Source organism: Ischnura elegans, chromosome 2, assembly GCF_921293095.1.
Source record: "Ischnura elegans chromosome 2, ioIscEleg1.1, whole genome shotgun sequence".
In the NCBI taxonomy this organism is placed as follows: Eukaryota; Metazoa; Arthropoda; class Insecta; order Odonata; family Coenagrionidae; genus Ischnura; species Ischnura elegans.
In genome coordinates, this window is record NC_060247.1 from 143,231,642 (window position 1) to 143,241,995 (window position 10,354).

Consider the following 10,354-nt stretch of genomic DNA (forward strand, 5'->3'; position numbering starts at 1 on the left):
ATAACAAGGGCGCTCATGATTTCATCGCAGGGCTCTAAAAATGTACAAACCACGCTCCTTCAGTTTTCATGTATCATCTAAAGAGGAAAATCTGCTTTCAGTATTTCACTTTAAAGTAAATCTTTCTTCTCTCCCGCATATTATCTCTCGGCCCAGTCGAAGCGCTGGGCGGAGTCTGCACGATCCACGCCACCAAGCTTCTCTGTCTGCGAGCACTCCCTAACACTTCGCTTTTCGAGCGCCGCTCCCCAAATGATCGCTCTCTGTCGTTGGAGTGAATCAAACGCCCTCCCACATTTCTCCTGTTTCTTTACTCGCTTCCCGTGAGTAGGATGGACCAATATTGCTCATGGGACTTTCATGAAGGATTACCAATTTGTTACAGCGGAGTGGAAAGGGCAGAAGACAGCGCAGGTTGTATTTGCGCAAAGCACGCAGGCGAGACGGAAGCGTTTGATCGTAGTGTTCTGGAATCGAGTGCTTTGGGATCATTTAGGAGGTGTCGCGGAAGGAGAATGAAAACGGCTCGCCTACTCCGCATCACACAGGACAATTTATGCAAGCGAAGGGGTTCGTGACGTCGCGCCGAGGATTGCTCGAGTCCGACCACCGCCAGCGATGGTCGCGGCTCCTTTCGGCAGTGTCTACCTCGTCATCACACTCCGCGGCGAGTGCCCAGTTCTCAAACTGAGGATGTGCTCAAAGCTTGGTTTGCAGATCTTAGCCATTTGGACAGTGTGTTAGTGAGTGCATCGCCCCCCCCTGTCCCATTTCGGTGACGATTCGTTGCTTATTGTGGATTTCAGGTTTTGGTGCCGAATTTCGGGGGGGGGGGGGGGGGGGGGGGGATGCCCCATGTACAGAAAATTTACAGTGGTGCGGGGATCAATGTTTGAGGGCACTGGCCGGAGGGATAGCCCCCGAGTTTTTCCCCCGAAGTTTTGCCCCGGAAGTTTTGCCCTTTTCCTCACCATAGCAGCTGAACTACATGACGTAGCAAAGAGAAACTTTGCTGGAGTGGCAGCTGGCAACCGGTTGTAAACATTTGGTGCTTCAAGTGCAAGTGATTTTCGTGTTTCCAACCGCATGTTCTGCTGTTCCCATTTCACCTCCCACGGTTGTGTGAACAGTATTTTTGGATGAAATGTGCCGCACCGTGTGCTTTGGCGGGTGTGGAAGGCCAAGAGGAATTTCATCCAAAAATACTAATTAAACAAACATGTACACTTTAATTTCTTTTATATTTTTTCCAATTTATTTCAATAACTTTTTTCAGCATGTTTTGTCTATTTCATATTTCTTATCTCCCTTCACGCCATATCGCACTTCGCTAGGAGCGCTTCCTGAACACCCTATGATAGTTCGTTAAAACGCTCCCCGGCAGCTTCCCAGGAGTGGCCCACACCCCCTCCCCCCCCTCCATGAGGGGGCGCTCTTTAGCGCGTCACGTGATCCTATCACGGCACGGATCCCATTGGACCGCACGCCACCCGCATCACTTCATCGGCGTTTCGCTCGGGCGGCGAATAATTGATTCAACATTGGATTGCAGAAACTGGGACTTGGGTACGTTGCTATTCTCATCGGAATGGAACTGCGGCTTGGTCCGTTTCGCGCTTGATTTTATGGTTTTTTTTCCTCCAAAGAGGTCGTTAGCACCATAAATGGCAGAAAATGGAATTTTCAAAAATGCCATCATCGTCTTAAATCAACAGTCTTCTGACTCCGTTTCAAATTTACCAATCGTATCCTTAATAACGTGTCAGGCGTAAGTCATTCGCCTTTCGTACCCTCCACTCCCGACAGTTGTCCTCATCGGGCGTCCACTCTTCTTGGGATTTCCTCATAACTTACGCGGTTGATCTGCTTTTTCTTTCAGTACATTTATCATTATTCGGTAGCATCACATTTAGAATATATCCACTCTTGATTCTCTGCTGCTGTTAACGTCCTTGCCTCGCTATCAAAAATAAATATGCTCCTCACAGTGCATTTCATGAATTTTGCCCTTACCTCGAAGCTCTTATACTATCCTTAAATATTATGCCGTATTTGTTGCCATGTTAGGTGCTCCGATTCCCTTTTTTGCCATTTAATTTTTTTTATATCCACCGGGAAAATTTTCTAATTTTGACTTCGTAAGTATGACACATTTCCGTTAAAACGCCAGATCGGTAAGGAATAAAGTGATGGATTAAAGTTCAGTGGTTTTTATTTTCTACTGCCGTGTAAAATTGATGGAACTGCTTGTTTTCTCCGGAGGCTCCATAAAATTTCTAAGATATTAAATATAGTGAAAGTATTTCTTGAAGGCAAGAAGTATGTCTGTTAGGATATCGTTGGTGAAGGACTAGAAGTCATTTTGGAACGAGACGACAGGCATCCATTTGAAATGACTTCAGGGTAGGAAAAGTGTGGAGGAGTAAGGAATCTAACCAGCCTCCGGATGGCCTGTCTACACCTGAATATTTCACTCGTAGTTTCTTCTTTTACGTTAAATTTTAGAGTGGAGTAAAGCGTTTCTAGTAGAAATTATCTCAGTAAAACCCTTGGTTAATGGATGGCAAATCATGAAGGAAACAAATCCTCCTGTTATCCGTATAGGTTGACCTAATTTGTATCGGAGATGCTGCCGTTTCCAAAAGTCTGTGCGCATCTATGCTCCACTCACCGCTTGAATAAATCGGACGAATTTATGGAGAGAGGCTCTGGAGGGTTGGCTCACGATGCGCAAGGGTCTCGTTGGAAGCGGCGGCGTGCGTGGCCGAGGAAGGCTTGCGATGGGGCTGGAATGGCAGCGGGGAATGAGGACTCATGTTGAATAGACGGAAATCCCCTAGGGGTGATCAAAAATGCATTGTACAAGACTTTCACTCAGCTCCATCTCCCCACCTGCGGATTGTTGCACATAAATAATAGACTTTGTGCTTTTCCACAATGATTTTATAACCCAACCGGTTTCAGCAATTGCGTGAGGCTTTCTAGTCCCTTGTACAGAATACTTTGAAATGGTACAGAGATGAGGAAACCGCATTGGGAATTTCGTAATTATGGAAAAGTATGGAAACTATTTTTTATTGTAAAGATAAAATCATTTTGAGCACAAACGTTCATGTTATTAACACTTGACAGATTGTGGAAATCTCAATTTTAGCTGCATCGATGGAGAAAATTAGTTTTTGGTGCTGTCGACTCGGAAATTATAATATAGAATGGCCGTGACTCAGGAATACCTCTGGTTATTAAAGTGCTCAAGAATATCATATATTTATCGTTTCATGGACAAACTAGTCATAGGGACACTTTACGACGGTGAAAAAGCGGCGTATTGTATGGATTTCTGAATCACGTTGCTACTCACCGTGTCGATGCATCTTCAACGTTCGTCCTTTAAGGGTTCAGCTCGTAGTTGGCTCTCGCTTGTCCATCTCACATTTACGTGGGAAAAAATTCGCACCGGGGAACAGAGGGCTGAAATCGGAAAAAGCTGGACAAAACCTCAAAAGGGATTTTTACGAGTGCGGAATTTCTTTTCGGAAGAACTTTTCAAAGTTGTTGTCAATGCATTTGTAATTTTTGACGCAAACCATTTTTCACAGGTTAATTTTTTAAACAAATTACTTGGCCTCAAAGTTGAACAAATTTCGCAGATATTGCTCGCATTGAATTTTTTTCGAAATCCGAAAGCCTCGGGTTTTCTTTGTAATTATCTGTGCTGTGTTCGATATTAATGGAATCGAAGTTAGAAGGAGGTGACAAAATCAGTCTTCACTGGTTGATATTCTCGAGTGGTTTCTGATGACACTTCCTATTTAATTTGCGATCGATTAAAAAATCGGTTGAGACTATTACTTAGACCTTTGATATCTTAAATGTTTCCTTGTGAGTGAATTTTTCCGTCACATAATTCTCGTTATATCAATCGCATCATACGACGATCGTTTGAATTCCGGATTCAACAATTTTAATAAAGCATTGAAAGAGTAACCTCGAGACCAGACATTTAATGCTTTCCCCAAACATTTGTTTGGTTTTTCAAATCAACTGTGGCTCCATATCAGGCAATCGAGTAACCAATAACACAAAATATACGTCGAAATTGAAGAAAGGGTCAATTTGAGAGGTGTCAATGTTAGCTAAAAAGAAAGAAAATGCCAGCTCCACGTATGTATAACAAGACAAATTATTAAGAACTCCAAATGAAAATCTCTCACCAGGTTGGGTGATAGATATCTGGTGAATGACTGATGCCACAAAGGCATCTAGAGAAGAATCACTATCAGATTCTCAGGAGTTCTGAATAACCAAAATGCGTGTATCCGAGTACAACCGAAAATCACCGTAGCACAACTTACCTATTTTACTGATCACTCAAAATTAAATTCAAACATCTGTCTGGAAGCGGAATTTTCGAAAATATAGATGAAAAGGAGAGCTTTACGGCCTCGAGGTCAACTAGGGAATGAAACACTCCAATGGCCGTAACAGAGTAACCCTGGGTTTCCCATGTAACCTATTGGGTAACCCTGTTACGGCCATTGGAGCGTTTCATTTCCAGTTTTTCGAAAATAGCTCAGAGGGAACGTACACAAAGAGCACGGGGTAATAAAAAGCACCTTTTTACGACATCCTAAGCGGGATAGACGGGCAAATACACACCAGAAGTAGGCTGGCCGTTAGGTTGTTAACATGATTCCATATTTGACGTAAAAAGTAGCCTAAAAAGAAATGTTACCCACACAATGTGCACACAAAATTGTCAAATTCTGATTTCAGCTAGTTCGGAAATTTATGGAAAAATAATGACTATTCCGTAACTATGAGTTGAGAAGGAAATTCATTGCTTTATAGTGACATCAATCTCCTGTGAAATAAAAATGGTTAGCGGTAATTAATTAAATGAATTAAAATAAAAGCTAAATATATCGGTATCAAAGGCTATAAGATTGTACATAGCAAATTGTTATGTACGTCGCGTCACGGCATTCCATACCATCAGGCAGCTGCCGCGGACTGCGCGCGCGGCAAAAACATCGATTTTATTTTGCTTGATGCAAAAGGTCGTAGTTGATTTCTTTGGATGGACACACTAAAAAATTTGCTGTGATGTTAACAAAAATATCTCGAGGTAACTCGGTGATCATTTTCTTATAATCCCAAATAAACAAATTTTCGACGATAAACAGAATTATTCAGTTTATATTGTATCGACGATAAATATCGCAAGAGAGCGAAGAAATTAGGTTATATGAAATGTAAAATAAATGTGGCACTAACACATTGTAGTTTTTATACAATTAATCGACTATAAAAGATTCAAGGTCCAACATCTGTCGAGCACGTAATTCCCCGTGGCCGGCAGCAAGCTCCGAACTGTGCCGCGCATTTGAAAAATCGATCTTAATTTCGGCATCGCAGGAGGTCACAATTCTCCTTTTGGTATCATACTCTATATATTTTGCTGTATTTGCGGTGTAATTATCTCGATATAACTCGGTGATTCTTTTTTATAAACCTACATGAACTCAAAATTTCGACGAAAAACAGGGTCCGCCATTTTGTATCGTATCGGCCACAAATAATAAAACTGAGTCGTGAAAGTTGCCAAGAATCAACAATAATAAACCGCATAATAATATTATAAATTTTTGTTTCTATTTTATTTCTACAGAAGGTATCACATTAGTTATAACATGCTGAATTTTGAAAAAGGTCAATGCGGCCAAATTTTGCAAAATTTGTTCAACTTTGAGGCCAAGTAATTAGTTTAAAAAAGTAACCAATGGACATTGGTTTGCGTCATAAAATGCACTAATGTATTGGCAACAACTGTGCCAAGTTTCTAATTCCGCACTAAAAAAAATCGTTTTTGAGGTTTTGTGCAGCCTTTTTCGATTTCAGCCGTGTGGGCGGGGCTCAAAGCACGGACTTTGTGCCGCCGCGCTATGCATGCTTCCCGTGGCAATTTGAGCGGTGCAGTATGCTACTCCCAACGCAGCGGAAATGAGGCCTTCAAAGAACCCGCGACTGCGCTGAACAGCAATCGCGCCAAAGGACGGACATTCTAATGCTTTCGCGTGAAATTCTCATTGATTTCCACTGGAACAAAATCCCGTGGACCGGGGATCGTACCTCGGACCTTTGGCTTCCCGGAAGTGGAGGGGATGGATTTTCTGCCATGCCAATCATTCTCGAGTTCGTTTGGGATATCCGTGAAATTATCGTGGAGCCAAGGGGTCGTGGTTCGATTCACGGTGCGGGGGAATTTATTTTCCACCCTAAATGAAATATCTTGTGGGTCATTTTTCTTTATACTTGTTAAACCAAATTCACGCAGGCTACCCGATTCCTTTATTTTCAGCAACAAATTGCAGAAGTAGATGTGTAGTTGGCAGAAACAGAAATTTGGTTAAATACAGAGACACTTGAAATTACGTAGATGCATCCCTGACTGATGATCACTGTATGCTTAGCAGATTGCGTGGAAGGGGGAATTTGGCTTAAGGTGACGCAGTCGGCCCTCAAGGGCAAATTCCCCCCCAAATCCGCCTGAGGGGCATTCAAATGCTACTCTCCCGAGACATTTCCATTTGCGGGAATTCCTTCTTCGCTCGAAAGCCAAGGCACCAGTCTGGAATACGCCTCGGCGATTCGTCGATATGAAAAGGAGCACTACGATATTTAAATTAATAGGGAACATGATATTGAGTTTTGAAAATTGGTGATAAATGGTTGTGCGATTTTTCGGTCCCTCCAGATGTCATTCATCATTGTCACCAAACGACGACATTAAAAATTATCGTAATCCGGTATTGAGTTTCTAACCCATATATGCCTAGTGTTCCATTTTTGGAACACCTGACGCGACTTTTTAATTTGATGATTTCGACTCATTACACACCGATATGTCATGGTTTTTCTTTCTATACCTTTTGTAAAGGTATATTGCACTACGGGGCGCAAAGAATTAGTCAGTTTTGCCAACCCATCGCAGATGGTGTGTTGAGAAATATCGGTCTTTTATTTCAAGGCGGTTTTTCTGAGGCCATCTCAAATGTTATATTAATAACTATTTACCATTACACCCGAATGTTGTAAATGTTTCCCTCCACGTTCAGTAATAGTTAACCTATTGTGTTTAAGGAGGATAATTTTTTAACAATGTATTTTGTTTTAGTTATAAGCATTTATTTAACAGTGTTCCATTTTTGGAACACTAGGCAAATCCACTACTATTATGCATGCATTCAGGCACTCTGAAATATTCACTTTAATTTTGAATCAAATGAGCAATTAGATTTGGAACAATTAATAATCTTCCCGGTTCATTGTTGCGCGCTTCCGCTCATCTCATTCATGGTTCTTCTGAAGAGAACTTTGACCATGCTGACCTTTTGCTGATACCGGATGGTGATACTACTGAAAATGACGGTGTATCAGCTTCTGATTCGCCTCAGCCTCTTCTTGCTCAAAGAAAAAAGGTGACCAAAGTTGTGCGCAGCAGGCACGCAGCTAGGAATAAAGGCGTGGGGGGGTTTGGGTGCAACTAATTCTGGGGGGTTCAATGGAAAACCGGGAAATAGGTTTGGGTGCCCTCCCCGAGAAAATGTTTTTGATAAATGGTTCAAAATTGTGAGTTTTACGGATTTTGAGGGATATTTTATTAGTCCTTGCACTATTCTACAAGTAATATTTATCCAATTAAGTAAAATGGATTGAATTTAAAAGTTTTTATGAACTCTGGGGGGGATTATCTCCCAAAATCCCCCCTCGCTGCACCAATGGTGCGCAAATAGAAGAAAGCCGATGTGACTGTCTAGCCAGTAGGAGGTAGAGTTTCAGAAGAAAATATCACGAAAATGAAAACCCCTTCCGAATATTTATAACTCTTTCTGGGTATTGAAGTGATTGATATGATTGTCAAACATTCCAATTTACATGCCTCAAGTAAGGGCGTAAACCTTGAACTGACTGTCGGTGAGTGTCATTTTTTGGGAATAATTTTCCTGAGTGGGTATAAATTCTGATGAGGTGGAATCTCTGTTCCGAGACGGCAAATGTTTTGAGAGTAAAGACCAGATTTGCATTATTTTCTAGTAAGTGGTGCAATGAGACGTGATTCATTTGAAGCAATATTTTTAAATTCGTATGTTGCTGACAATTCTAGCTTGAACCTCATGGACAAGTTTTCCAAGCTGCGACCTCTCATTGAGCAACTGAATGACAGATTCATGAAATTTGTACCAAATGAAATATACTTCAGCTTTGATTAGGTCATGATTCCCTATTTTGGTCGTCACGGGTGGAAACAGTTCATTCGCGGTAATCCTATTCGATTTGGGCATATATTCTGGTGTGGTCCAACGCGTCTAGGCTACATTTGTTGGTTTCAGCCTTATCAATGAAAAAACCCGAATACTCAATACCAATAATATGGTGTAGGTGCTTCTGTTGTTTGGCAATTTACTGAGGCACTCACAAGGCAGCATCCTGATAAATACCATTTTGTGTTCGACTACTTTTTCAAAAGCATTACACTCCTTGATAAAATTCATTCAATGGGACACCAAGCAACAGGAACAGCGAGAAAAGATCGCCTAGACAAACCTCCTTTACTATCTGATGCTGCCCTAAAGAAAAGATAGGGTCACATTTGATTACCGAATTGATGGAAAGGACAATATTATTTGTAGATGTAATGATAACAGTGTTGTGACTGTTGCATCTTATGGTGCCGGTGTCAATCCTTTGTAACAGTCGTCAGTCGTTATTCTCAAAAGCAGAAAAAAGATACAAGTCAGCCAAATTAAATCAAGGTCTATAATCAGTATATGGGAGGAGTGGACCGAGCTGATAAAAATATTGACAAGTAACAAGCATCAATCCGCGGAAAGAAATGATACTCAAGCCTTTCGTTATTCTGCTTTGTGCTGACTTTACAAAATTCTTGGCAATTGCATAAAATAAACGATGTGAAGCCAATGGATCTTCTTGAATTCCATCGCCGTGTGGTCTGCCACTATACGGAGACATATGGTAATACTGCTGAGCCTGGTGGGAAAGGGAGACCATCTATGAATCATAAACTTGACTTACATCATGACGGCATGAATCATACGATTGTAAAGCAAGGAAAGCAAACTCGCTGTGTCCAATGTCACAAAAATGACACTTATTAATGCAAAAAATGCTATTTATAATTGCATGTGAAGTGTTCACCTGCATATCACTCTTAATAGTTAGTTAATAATTGTCTGAAACTAATGTTTTGCATGCTATCAATGAGTACGTCATAGTAGTGGATTTGCCTAGTGTTCCATTTTTGCAACACCTCGTAATTAACAATTGGCAAGAGATACATTGTTTTTTTTTTTATATTGTTTTCATACGTATTTTTATCTACAATACGTAGAAATCAGTTTAAAATTCGCATTTTTCAAACCTTCGGCATAAATGGGCTAATATCATCGGGGCGTGGTCGGGAGCCAATGAGCTTGACTATGTGCAGGGGAGTGTAAGAGCCGGGAATCGCGTGGTGGGTGGCAGATGGTGCAGGGGGCAATAATAGCTCTTCTCTATTTCTACGTGTACATTTAGAGCAGAAGAAGAGTTGGAACCTGTGTGCATCCATTCATAAGCGAGAAAGACGATTCCAAGGTTTTTAACTAGGCGTTTGCCATCCAGCACGCGGAACTGTCATATTGTCTCCGCCTATTGCCTGTCAGAAGTAACCATTTATCCATTATTTTATCGATTCCAGTTTCTGCGCTGTTTAATCGGATTTCAAAAAAGTCTGCGGACCAAAGATGTCTGTAGAACTATCCACTTGCTCTCCATACCTGCTTCAGAGTAATATCACTCTCAATAAGTTACATTAAATTCGACAATTAATGTCGTCCCTCGAATAAATTTTGGTCAAAAACGCTCATTTTTGCCGATTTCCTCGTGAAAATCGTCCTTCTGTCAGTGCCACGAGTGGCGTCTTTTGGAAAGAATGGGGAACATGCATGAAATTTGTTCATAATGCTAGTAGGTCTCATTGAATGGGCAATTTTCTCACGAGTCCAAATATATAAGCCAAAACTCTCCTGGAATGCACAAACGTTATTAATTGTTAATTAAAAGCGCTCGAATATCGCTTGAAGTCACGTGACCTGAAACGCTTCAGACGTCATCGCACGGTACACCATTCACTTCATTGCCTTGATTGCCATAAATCGAAGTAGGAATCATGTACGAGCCTTGTGGTACTTCCTCGAGGACAAATAAACTTAAGGGGGATTTAAGAAGGCACAATACGACAGTTTACTTTCTCATGGCGGCTGATTTCCTGAGTACACAATGATTGCTTCGT

The 10,354-nt window shown here is 41.3% G+C and overlaps 1 pseudogene; it reads left to right on the plus strand.

Annotated features, from left to right (window-relative positions):
* The first annotated feature begins 618 nt into the window (after window positions 1-618).
* LOC124153290 lies at window positions 619-9,236 on the plus strand (annotated as a pseudogene).
* Window positions 9,237-10,354: the final 1,118 nt, after the last annotated feature.